Below are 13,371 nucleotides of genomic sequence, written 5' to 3'. Positions count from 1 at the left end.
TAGAGTTACCTAAGGCCTAAAGATCACACAGCTATCAGGAGGGACAGAATTTGAACCCAGAGTTACCATGTGTCCAGCACTCTATCCATTATATCATGCTTCTTCTAACATCATACATGTTGACTCTTTATATATTAACATATTACTATTAAGGGGAAAATACCATCTAAAGCAAAATATAAAGAAATACAAAACTTGGGCACAGAGTGGTGCCTCCATTGGTGCCACAGATTGCTCCAAGTTCAACTATGTTTATTAATTAGCCTAATTGAATTCTGAGTTTCCTTTCTACTTTCTGTACTTGCCATGTGTGAGCTCCATTCACATTCCCCATATTGCTTTAGCATCTAAAGCTCAGCTCAAGCCACCCGGCCTGAACAATTAGGCTTCTCCTGCTTCAGAGTCATCATAGACCTCACTTCTCCAATGGCAGTCTCATACTAGGAGGCATTAATCATCTTTCGCTACTAGAATTACCTATTCAGTCCACATAAAAGGAAAACCTGACCCAGCTCATGGTTCCCTGGGCAGCTTCCAAAGCATATCTCCAGCTGTCATTTTTTTCCATTCTTTTATGTTAGAAACAGAAAAGTTTCAGATAAAACTATACCAGTCCCCTTTCAGTCCCATTTTCCTAAGATTTTGTGATTCTCACCTTAAAATCTGGATATTGTAAACTAAGTGGTTAATTTATCATTACCATAACTGCTGTCATTCACTAATAATAATTGATATTTCTATAGCACTTTAAGATCTGCAAAGCACTCTACATCCATCGTAATTTGTTCTCACAAAAACTATGTGATATTATGCTGTCCATTTTACAGACGAAGAAACTAAGGTTCAGAGACTTGTTTTCAACCCAAGTATCTCCTTACTCCTAAGTCCAGCATTCTTTCCACTATGTCACGATGCTTCTGCATTAATTCTCTTTACCTCTCACTGCCCAGGGTCTGAGAGCCAGGATATGTCAGAGGTGAGACTTGAACTCACGTCTTCCTGATTCCAAGGCAGTCTCCTTAGCCATTATTTCATACTCTCTCAAAATATATGTTTGCTGAACTGAAGCCGAATCAAAAGAATGTCTAGTCAATTTTTGGTAAGGAACAAAACTGTTATCTTATTGGAACTTAAAATAATAGTTCTAACTGATATTTACAGAGCGTCCCATTTTAGTGCAGTTGTAAGCTTTAGTAGATACTAGAAGACGTTGTATATATACGGTGCTTCAGGGTTTGTGCAATACTTGACACGTCATCTCATTTGAACCTAACAACAATCCTGTGCAGGAAGTATTATAGGCACTGTTATTCCCATTTTATAAGTGGAGAAATTGAGGCTAAGAGAAATTAAGTCAAATATCCTAGGTTATTGGATCATAGATTGAGATGTGAAAGAGAGCTTAGAAGCCATTGAGTAAAATCCCTTTGCTGAATCTCTGGAAAGTGAAGCTAGAGAAATTAAGGATCTGGCTCAAGATCCTACAGCTAGTGTTAGAGACAGGATTGGTGTGAGCCTAACTCTCTAAGTCTAGTCTTTAACCACCATAATATGCTGACTCCTCATGAAGCTTTCCACACCAACGATCTTAAGCTGTGATGATAGATAGTTAGATAGATAGATAGATAGATAGATAGATAGATAGATAGATAGATAGATAGATAGATAGATAGATAGAAAGAGTAAATAAATAAATAGAACAACATTCCCCCCTGGGGGGGATATTTGTTTTGGCACCATCTGACCTACTGTGTAACATAGGCCAATTCTCCCTTTAGAAGCATCTGAAAAATATAGCTCTTGTCAAATATGTCTTCTCCCATGTAAATGCAAAATCATTTACAACTGACAAAGCATTTTTAAGAAATTAGAAATGTTTACCTAAGTTCTGATGAGGCAGCCAGATGGTACCATTGTTCATAGAGCACCTGGCCTTAAGTCAGGAAGACTCATCTTCCTGAGTTCAAATCCAGCCTCAGACATCTACTGGCTGTGTGACCATGGGCAAGGCACTTAACCCTGTTTACCTGAGTTTCCTCATCTGTAAAATGAGCTGGATAAGGAAATGACAAATCAATCCAGTATTCTTGCCAAGAAAACCCCAAATGGGGTCACAAAGAGGAGGAAACAACTGAAACTACTCAACGATTTCTGACCCAGGAAGATCCAGAGACTATTAGTGAACTCTATGACTATGAAGAATCAAGAGCTAAGCAATTAAGGATCAAGATATAAGTAGCATGTTTATGTCCAAGAGGAGGGAAACAACCATGTGCACACCCATGCATATGTGTGTATACAAGGTTAGAAGATTTAAACCTAATATACCTAAGCTTCTAGTTGAAGATCTCCAGTGAGGGGAAAACCCACTGCCTCCCAAGGAATCCCATTCCACTTTTGGGTAGCTCTTAAAAGTGTCTCCTCACAAGGAACTACAATCTGCCCCTCTGAAACTTCCAACCATTCCTCCTGTTTTCACTCTCTTGGGCCAGGTAAAGCAAACAGAATCCATTATCCGTCCTGTTGGCTATCCCTCCAAGTTTTGTGTCGTCTGCATATTTGATGAGCTTGCCATCTATCTCTTTATCCAGATCACTGACAAAAATATGGAATAGAATAGAACCAAGGATGCACCCTTGAAGCAAGATATGCCCCTTCAAGTTGACATTGATCCATTAATACCTTCCCTTTGGGTTATACCATTCAACCAGTTCCAAATTCACTTCACTGAATTATTATCTAGCCTCTATTTCTCATCTTCTCTAAAAGAATATCAGGAGACACTTCATCAAACATTTTGATATGATATCAAAGAGGTTTTCTATTCCGTCAGTCTAAGAACTCTACCAAAAAAGGAAATCAGATCAGTCTGGCATAATTTGTTCTTGTTGAAATAAATAATGATACCTCTTGTGGTCACTGCTTCTTTTTCTAAAGGCTCACAAACCATCCTGGAAATAATGATACCATAGTATTTTTCCAGGAATCCAAATTAAATTCATCAGTTTATAGTTTGAAGATGCTTCCTTTTTGCTAAGTGGAAGACCAAGGCATTTGTCTTCCCCCTTTGAAGTGTGCCAATATCTTGCAAAAAATCACCAACAATAGCTCAGAATCCATATTGGTCCATTCTTTCAGTATCTTGGGAAGTAGTTCATCTGGGCCTCATGGCTCAAATTCATGACAGTTAGGGGCTCATTTACCATCTCTTTGCTTAATATCAGTTGCAACTCTCTTTCAGTTATTTTTGTTCTATCCTTCCTAGTCTAAAGATCATTCTCTTTGGAAAAGGAACTGAAGAAAAATAAAAGTTGAGAAGTTTTACTTTGTCATCCTTTATCACCATCCCATCCACAATGATCAGTACTTCTATCCTTTCTTTTATCTTCCTAATGACTCCAATATAGTCTTTAAAATCCTTTCTGGTTTTCCTTAATATTCAACACTAGCCTCTGCTCATTTTGAGCCTTAGTATTTCTGACACTCTTATTATAGGCCTGAGCCAGGTTTTTTTTTCCTAATTCATCTTCAGTTACATTCCTTTGCTTCCATCTTCCATATGTCTTTTTTGAACCTAAGTTAGTTGACGAGTTCCCTGTTCATCCAAATTGGTATCTTTAGACACTTTTCCCTTTTTTTTCCTTATCATGTTAAGTGGTTATGTTGTTTGTTTATTTGATAAGTGGGGTTTTTTTTACATGATAAGTGGTTATTTGCATCACCATAATTGAATCCTTGAGAATATTTTTCGGTCAACCTTCCTCCAAGAATTTTAGGTCATGAATTCCCCATCATCTTGAAATCTGCTCTGCCAAAATCTAATTTTCACTCCAATCTATGTCCTTCTTCTCTCCTCTATTACAATCTCTAAAACAGATTGTTTCTTCTTAATAATATTAATAATAGCTGACACATATAGCCCTTTAAAGTTTTCAAAGCAGCTTATATAGATTAACTCATTGGAGTCTTAAGAGAACCCAGTGAGGTAGTACAGCTATTCCCATCCCCATTTTTCAGATGAACTGGGGACTCCAAAAGATTAAATCAGTGGCTCATGGTTACACAGCTGGAAAGTGTCTGAGGTAGTCTTTGAACCCAAGTCTTTCTGACTCTAAGTCCAGTACTCTGTCTCCCACCCCCACCACACTTCCTTCCAAGTGCCACCATTTATTTTTAACGCGCATTTTAATAATAAATAATAAATGGCTGCCATTATTCTTGAGCAGCCAGGTCTTCCTTATTGATTCAGAGTAAGATTCAGAAGAGCCATTTCCTACATTGTTTTCTCTACTCTTTGACAAATGAAATTACCATTAAGTCAAGTGAAGAATGTATCAATTACTCTACTTTTAGTAGAGAGAGATCTTTGGTAGATAAATAGTTGAAGCCCCTTGTCACTATTATATCAAGGCAGATTTATGATCTCTTTCCTAAATTCATCATCCACTTCCTTCATTTGTCTAGGTGGTCTGTAGTATACTTGCAGGACAGTGTCACTTCCATTTCTCCCTCATTGATCTTTATCCGGATACTATTGGCCAATGAATTTTCACACAGGAGTATATCCTCTTGATATATCTTGTCTCCTTTGTTTAGTCTCTTCCTTTTAAATAAAGTATAACTTTACCCATTCATATTCCAGTCATGAATCCCATCCCACCAAGTCTCAGTGATACCAATGATATTGAATTTACTTGCTAGCAACCAAGCTTCAGGTCATCCTCTCTTTTCTGTAATCTGTGTAGTTATCTACCCCTGTCCAACTTATAAGAAATCTTACCTTCCACAGAAACCTTCAATGCACTATCCAAAACAAAGCAGGAGTTGTTGGGATTTTAAATCCCTTGATTTAACAGAGGTAACTCTGTTCAGTAAAAGACAGTCTGACTCCCCAAATCAGAAATAGAAAAATAGCATCATTTCAGTAACATTTGACTGTAGAGAGAGCCCAACCCAAAACTGAGAACAAACAGATGGGATTTGATTGAGAGGGCATCATTGACCACTTGGCTAAAGGATAGACATTTCTCTTTCACTTTATAGATGAAGGGCTTTCTTTGGCCCATCCCATTGGTTAGGGTCCCTTTGAATAGGGTCCCACCATTACTCAAAAACCCTGTTTGCCCAGTGCTGAGTATGAACTGGACGTGAGAATGCATCATATCATCTGGCATGGTCTTTTGTTGATGACCGATGCTAGCTCTGTCCAGTGAAATGTTATTTAAGTAGTAGCTGTCCTCCACTAATGTAGATGGATTTCCTTGACCCTCCTTCAAAGCCAAATAACTTTTTTGCTTCCAGCCCACACTCTGACTCTAGCATTTATTTTCATTTTTATGCATGTATCTGGACAGCCAAGCCTGGACTAGTGGGAGTTTTATTTCAACATTAAGCATCATCTTAAAAATGTGGGCAAGAAAGGAAGAAATGAAGCTAGGCTACCTTTTACTCTTGGCACAACTGAAAGCTAGAAGGAAGGATTGCAGAGAAACTATATTTTTCTTACTACCTAAAATGGTGGACCATCTTACCAAGGAATCCAGTCTGAAAAAAAAACAATAGTATGAGTCCCACATCCACCAGCATCTCACTAATCATGGTCAATTGTAACTAACCTCTTTGCCTATCATCTAAAGCTTATAGCAGAGGTCCAGATAGCTGAAGTCCCTAATCGCTGCTCTTGTATACCTGCGTGTCAGGTTTGTAATCAACTACCCAAATTCAACCTCTATTTCCTCTTTCTGGCTAGGTAGTCTGTATTATTCTCCTTTGGAGATATCTCTTCTTTTGTCCGTGATTTTCTTGCTCTTCCTACACAATGATGGAGGCAATAATATCCTACATTTTAGAGAATGATAAATACAAAGCTTCTTTGACAATTCTACCTTCCAGGCAGCTGAATGGCACAGAATCAGATAGGTGGCATGATGCAGAGCTTCTTAAACTTTTTCTGCTCACCACTCCTTCAGCACTGAAGAAGCACTAGATAAAGTTCTGAACCTAGTGTCAGGAAGATCCGGGTTCAAATCCTGTCTCAGACACCGACTAACCCTATGACCCTGGGCAAGTCACTTAGCTACTGGTTCAATCAATAAATAAACATTTATTAAGTATCTACCATGTACCAGGGACTGTGCTAATCATAAAAGGTACAAAAAGAGGCAAAAGACAGTCCCTGCCTTCAAGGAGCTTTCAGTCTAATGGAGGAGGCAACATGCAAACATATACAAAACAAGCTATATATGGGAGAAATAGGAAATAATTAACAGAAAGAAGACACTAGAATTGAGAGGATCTGGGAAAGCTTACTATAAAAAAATGGGATTTTCCTCATCTACTAAAATGGGGATAATAATAGCAACTATATCCCAGGGTTGTTTTAAGGATAGAATGAGAGAACATTTGCAAGGCACTATATAGTACATTGTTCTCTAGGCTTCAGTTGCTACAGGTGCAGACAATGATTTGATTTCCTCATTTTACTAAAGTAATACTTGGGTAATCATCCATAAGTGGGCCTGTTGAACATGGAGTCTCCTCACTCTCTCCCACATATACTGTGAAAACTCTTACCTCCACACCATTTATCTGCTATTTTCAAATATCAGGAATACCCTCTCACCTGCTCTCCTCTAATAAAAGCTTATCATTTTCCCTGCTTTGTCTTAGAGGGCAGAATTAGGAACAATAGACACAAATTTGAGCTTCACATCAGAAGGAAGAACTGTTCAACAGACAAGTGGCTGTCTTGAAGGATGGAGGATCCCTCCACAGGAAGTCACAAGCAGAGGCTGGGAGCTCTTGAGTTGAGTGTGCTGGAGTCAGGATTTCCAACCAGATTTGGGCCAGATAACCTCTGAGATACCTCAAGCCCAGTGATTCTGTGATTGTGCGACATCCCAGTTTGGCCACAGAGCCTTGTTTACATGGATAACCCAACTCAAAATGACCTCTCCTGCCTCCAACGGGCATTTGGCAGCATGGTCTGCTACTTCAAGTCTCTTCACCTTCAGTTACTCACATTTGGATGCATCCTGTGACTAGTTCTGAGTTGTAGCCCTATCCCTTCCAACACTTAGAATCTCTGGTTTCTTATAAGACTTAAAACCAAGCAGTTTTTGAATTGGAAAAGGCATTAGTAGTCACCTTGTCTAGGTCCCGCATTTTGCAGATGAAAAAAATGAGGCACAGACAGGTTCATTGGTTTTCCAAAGGACACACTGGCAGTAGATGACAGAATCAGAATTCAAATCCTAGCTCCCAAACGATGAACCCAGTGTTCTTTTATACTATACTGGCTTACTATCCTCAGACAATAAAGTAGTTTGCCATATAATGCCATGTTTTCTCTGTATTTTACATGCCAGACTTCTTAATTTTTCACCAACCACTACCCTACCTCAATCCCAAATGTGAGTTCCTTGAGGGCAACACATCTTCTCCTCATGTATTGCCCATACCACCTAGAGCCAGGCCAGCCCCAGAGAAAGGAAGTGCTCAGTCAGTACTTTTGAATTGATTGATCAATGCCCATTTTATAGGGCAACAACTAGATAATTGACTTTTTTCTCCCTTTAAGAAAAAAAAATTTTCCTGAACATTGACACTCAATTATAGACAGGTTCATTATCCAATAATACCATCCATATAGATTTGAAGAGATATAGGATGATGTCAGTTTCATTTGGAGTATGGGTCTGATTTAGGTCTAAAAGATAGAGTTCAAATTCTGCCCTCTAAGCAAAGTCTACCACTTTGAACAGCTAGAGCTTCCCATCTCTATTCTGAGAGGTATTCATCCAAGGTTCACCCAGTTCTATTAAGAGGTGGGGGGGAAGGGAAGGTATAGTTCATTATTGGAACTCCAAGACCAAGATTGCTAACTAAAGCTTGAGTTTGACTGCTTTTAGTGTTGGAAACATTGACAAGATTCTAATCACTGCTTTGCCGTCTTCATTCTATATCATATCATACAGGTCTTCCATTTTAGTAGCTGGTGTTTTTTTAATATCTTATTTTTATTGATACTTGTTATATCTCTGTCATATGCGTTTCTAAATACATCATCCCCTCCTTTCCTACCCTGGAGCAATCCTTCGTTACAAAGATTTCAAAAGAAAGAGGAGGGAAAGCATTTCAGCAAAACAAATCAATATATCGTCCATGTGTAGGACAGTTTCCCTCTTCTCTCCAATACCATGGGGGAAGGAGTGTACTTTGGATGCTTACTATATCTTTGAAGTAAATGTTGCTCTGTAAAATCTACCCAATGTTAAGCGGCTAAATGAAACTGAGACACTAGCAACTGCCCACCTTAAAAAAAAGAGGCACACAGCTTGTAGAGGCTCAAGCTGATGAGAGTAGAGACACATAACCCCTTAGTGGTCACTGCCCTGAACCTGTAGGGGCAATGTAGCCAGTTTGTCTCTGAAAAAAAGTCAGAGCACTTGCTACAAATGCCTGATAGTATATGCAATGTTTTGTACCTATAGTTCCCTTACCTCCACAAAGAAGGGAGAGAAAACTCTATTTTCTAAACCCTTTTCCAGAGCTCAGATTGATCATTACATTTGCATAGCATTCAGTTCTGGTTTTTTGTTCTTTCCATTTTCATTCTTGTAGTTATCGAATATATTGTTTTCCCGGTTCTATTTACTTCTCTCTGAATCAGTTTATATAGCTCTTTATGATTCCTTGCATTTTTATGGGCATTGTTTCTTGAGCCATTATTATTTTAAGTGAGTCATTCTAGGTTTTTTTAAGTCCCTCTAGGCAAGTATTCTTAATGTGGGGTCCATAGGCCCCCAAAAGTCATGTGCCTAGATTTTAGGGGCTTTGTGAATTTATTTTATTTAAATATTTTGGTTTCCATTCTAATCCTACGTATTTTATTTTACATTTTTAAAAACATTTTTCTGAGGAGTCAATAGGCTTTACTAGACTACCAAAGGTGTCCGTGACACAAAAAAGGTTAAGATCCACTGCTCAAGGTATTCATTAGATTCTGAAAAATGCCTTTTCAAATCTGAAAACTTCTATTCAATTGTAAGGTGATGGGCTTGGGAAAGATGTAAGGATATGAAGTTGATCTATTTGACATTTTTCAAGAGCCTTCCACCATATTATCCAGGTTCTTAACTGCGGCTCCAAGAAACTGGAGAATGCACAGTGGCCAAACCTCAGTAAAACCGTCTCAGCAGACAGGCTAAGCCAGGTTGAGGATAATTGACAGGCCTCAAACCCATCAGTGAGTTAGGGGGATATCTGCACTAAGCATGTGAAGACTTTCCCCTGTCAGAACAGATAGATGAGAACAATCTGTTCTAATGGCCACAAAGGCAGCTGAAGCAGGCACTGTGGAGTGCTTGGAGCTTGGTCAGACATCAAAGACAACAAGGTCATCCTCAGCATCTTGAGCCATTGCCAATAGTCTTTACTTTTGTCTCGCCACTGGACTTTGATGACTCAGGAAGAGAGAATGAGGCTGATGACTTTGTGCAGCTCTGCCTCATTTCAGTTCATGCACAAGTCAAGACATCCCTGTGATGTCATTGGTCCTCTGCAAAAATGAAGGATGAACAACAATGGAGCTGCCATTTTCAAAATACCAATGATATCCTTGGAACCCCTGGGCTTTGCCATCCTCCCTGCATCTGAAACCTTACGACTTCTGGGTTTTTCCATTGGTTCTGCAGCTGAACTCCCTTTTCTGTGTTGTATCCCCCATTAGAATGTGAGCTCCCTGAGAGTATGGGCTGTCTGTTTTTTTCTCTTTGTTTTCCCACAACTTGGCACAATGCTTGGCCCAAAATAAGTGCTTAATAAAAACTTTTATTCATTCTTCCCCATCCTCCATATACCTCTTGGTTCTCTGAGTGCAGCCCCTTGAAGCTCGGTTTGGAATGTTAAAAAGTTTCAGAACCTCTCATTCAGCATCTCCATATGAAGAAAACCTGGGCTGCCTATCCATTAACCAGTTTTTTTTCTCATTTACTACTACTGAGCAACCTTTCACCTGGCATACTGAAGACTTATTCATCTACTCCCATACCACCCTAAAATGAAGGAACCCAGGAGAGAAAGAAGAATAATGTCATGTAGAAACTCTCTCTGGCTCCCTTTACACCTGGATAGTGACTGTGGTTCAGAGCTGATAGGCAGCAGGGAAAGACCCTGATGCACCAGAGGAATCCTAAGAGATGCTCTAGATGAGAGAAATTGCTGGGCTGCTAGGAACTTAAAACCATTACTCACCTTGTCAGTGTGGGGCTGAGTAGCCAGAATGAAGGAAGATTTTTTTTTCTAGGAGTAAAATTTCACCCTTCTGAAGACTCATCTTTGAAGGAAAACATTAGCAAATTGAACTAGAGTTTACCTGGTGACCACCAGAGTTCATAAGGTCAAAGGATCATGGATTTAGAACTAGATGACACCTTAGAGGTCATGCAGTCTAGTCCTCCTTTTTATAGATAAAGAAATTGAACTTCTTAGATGTGAAGTGACTTATTCAATGTCACAGCTAGTGGAGAGGGGGAGGAGGGAATAAGCATTTAGTAAGCACCTACTTGTTCCAGGCACTGTGTTAATTGATGTGCAGATATTATCTCAATTGTTCCTCATAATGATGATGGTTCTGGAAGGGCACCGTTTGGGTTCCTGATCAGTCAGGGAGCTGCAGAGAGCAATAGGGTCCTGATGATCTCCAAAAGGAGAGTTTCAGAATCATAGAGTCTGGGTACTAAAAAGGATCTCAGACACCATCTAATCCAACTCCTACCCAAATCACCATTACAACATACCTAGCGATTATCTAGTCTTTGTTTGAAAACCTCCAGGTAGGTAGTACCCACTGACACCAAAGGCAATCTGTTCCACTTTTGTCTGGCTCCAATAGTTAAGTGTTTCTTTATCACAAGCCTAAATTTGGCTTCTTCACAGCTTCCACGAATGCCACCTGATTCTGCCCACTGGAGCTAAGCAAAACACATCTAATCTCCCTTCCACATGACAGCCTTTCAAACACTCAAGCACAACTATTATGTGCCTCTTCTCCTAGGCCTAGTCCATCCAGTTGAGTGGAGGGATGCTGAAGAAAACTAAGTCCACTTCAAAATTTTTGTTAGGGCAATCACTCTTAGTGTGTTTCAAAACAACTAAAATTACCTCATAGCCAAGATATGATTTAGAGAAATTCAGGAATCAGGTTGTTATTCCTGAAAATTGCTTTGGGATACCTAATGTCTATGTCTTCTAGTTCAGTCTTAGCACAGGGCTTGCACATAGTAAAAGCTTTTTCATTCAGTGAATCACACTCATTGGATCAGATTGACTTAGACTAATGGCAAAGACTGTTGTGTTTTTTGTTTATTTATCTCCAAGGCGTAGCAGGCATTACACATAGTATGCATTTCATAAATATTTGTTTAATTGAATGGTAAAAGGTCAAGGGAGAGAGAGGAACAGAGATATAAGAGATGCCAGTTTTCTTGAGAGAAACTGTTTTCCTATCCTAGCCTTGATGTGGAAGTGGAGAGTGGGTTTGTCTGCAAGAAAGCCCTAAGATGCCCTCCCATCCTTCATCTTGTCTCTTTGACACTCTTCTGCCTTTCCTTCCTTCAGTAAGTGTAAGAGGGCTGGGCTGGAGTTAAGAGTATGAGTTATTCCGTGCTCGCACACTGGATGATTTGCCTCAGCATGAGGCCATTTATGCCAAGGCAAGAGATAAACATGAGTTACAGACAAGTTTTCCCATACCAGCTGTGTAGAGAGGAGGCCCAATCAAATAATTGCTTCACAATTAAAGTGATTTTCAACATGTAACATGAGGATGTGTGGTTGGGCATTGGCCAGGATTGTTCATTTGGAAAGCTCATTAAGAAATGAATTATGAAATAGTGAGCAAATTCAGACCATGTGGGAATACGCTTTTCCTATCTCTGAAAGAAATTTTCTAAGACAAGCAAAACAAATAAAAGAATTTAGAATAGTGATCTGGCCATTGTTTCTCAAATATCACTGATCAAACTTCTAAGGCAGGTGGGGGGAGGGAATGTCCAACACATAACTTGTTTTCATTGCTACTGACCATTACTGATATTCATATTGGAAAATATCTGATTAGTTCATAGACCTAGGAAGTATATAATCATATGCATATAATCAAAATCTAGAACTGGAAGGGGCTATCTAATGCAACATCCTCATTTTACAGATAGAGAAACTGAGGCTTAGGGAAGTAGAATAGCTTTTCTAAGGTTACATAGGCAATAGACATCATAGGTAGGATTTCATGGCTTATTAATCCAGAGCTGAAAGGGACCTCAAAGAACATCCAGTGGCTAGATTCTAGCCTAAATCCTTTATTTTACAGATAAGGAAAGTGAGTCCCAATTGAAGTTGTGACATGCCCTAGTTTACATGAGCAATAAGCATCACAGGCAGGATTTGAACCCAAATCCTCTGATTCCAGAGTCAGTATTAATTCCATTGTACCATACTTCCATTGTACCATACAAAAGCCTCTGAAGTATAGCTCCACTTTCCAAATGAGAAAACTGAGTCATAAGCAGCATGCTTGGTTTGTCCTAGTTCATACTCTCACATTCTGATTTTGGTATGCCATAGACATCTCCAATTCAACACATTCAAAGAAGAACTCGTTATCTTTCCTCCCAAACCCATACCTCTTCCAAACTTCTCTATTTCTGTTGAAGGCACCTCTCTAGTCACCCAGGATCACAACATTGGGATCATTCTCAACTCCTCCACCTTATTCACCCCACATATCCAGTTACTTGTTCCTATCTCTACAATATCTCTAAAACATGCTTTCTTCTCTCCATTAGCACAACTACCACCCCAGTTCAGACATTCATTTCCTCCCACCTAGACTAGTGTGACAACCTCATGATTGGACTCCCCAAATCAAGTCTCTCTCCATCTTCCACACAACTGCCAAAGTGATTTTTGTAAAGTGACCATGTCACCACCACCCCAATAAACTCAAGTGATTCGAATTTGTTGGGGATGGGAGGGCAGGGTCACATATAGGTTCAAATGTAATTTCCCCTGGTGGTCATATAAAGCTTTTCACAACCTAGCCCTTTTCCAGTCTACTTAAACATTCCTTCCTTCCATGTTCTCCATTTTCTGACCTGCTGTTCCTCATTCACAAAATTCTATCTCCCATCTCTGAGCCTTTGCATTGGCTATCCAAAATAACTGAAATATACTCTTTCTTTGCCTTGTCCCTTGGAATCCCTGGTTCCTTTCAATACTCAGGTCAAGCATTACTTTCTATATGAAATCTTTATTAGTCCTCATAACTACCAATGCCTTGTCCTTCAAAGTCAACTTGTATTTTATTTGGGT

At 39.3% G+C, this 13,371-nt stretch overlaps 1 protein-coding gene across 1 annotated transcript in view; it reads left to right on the top strand.

Annotated features, from left to right (window-relative positions):
- Positions 1–13,371, top strand: part of KCNMB2 (potassium calcium-activated channel subfamily M regulatory beta subunit 2) — a 70,780-nt gene that overhangs the window by 36,406 nt on the left and 21,003 nt on the right. The gene's annotated exons all lie outside the window — the stretch shown is intronic.

This window comes from Vombatus ursinus, unplaced genomic scaffold, assembly GCF_900497805.2.
Source record: "Vombatus ursinus unplaced genomic scaffold, bare-nosed wombat genome assembly UNPS02014810.1, whole genome shotgun sequence".
NCBI lineage: Eukaryota > Metazoa > Chordata > Mammalia > Diprotodontia > Vombatidae > Vombatus > Vombatus ursinus.
This window is presented reverse-complemented; position numbering and strand designations above follow the sequence as displayed.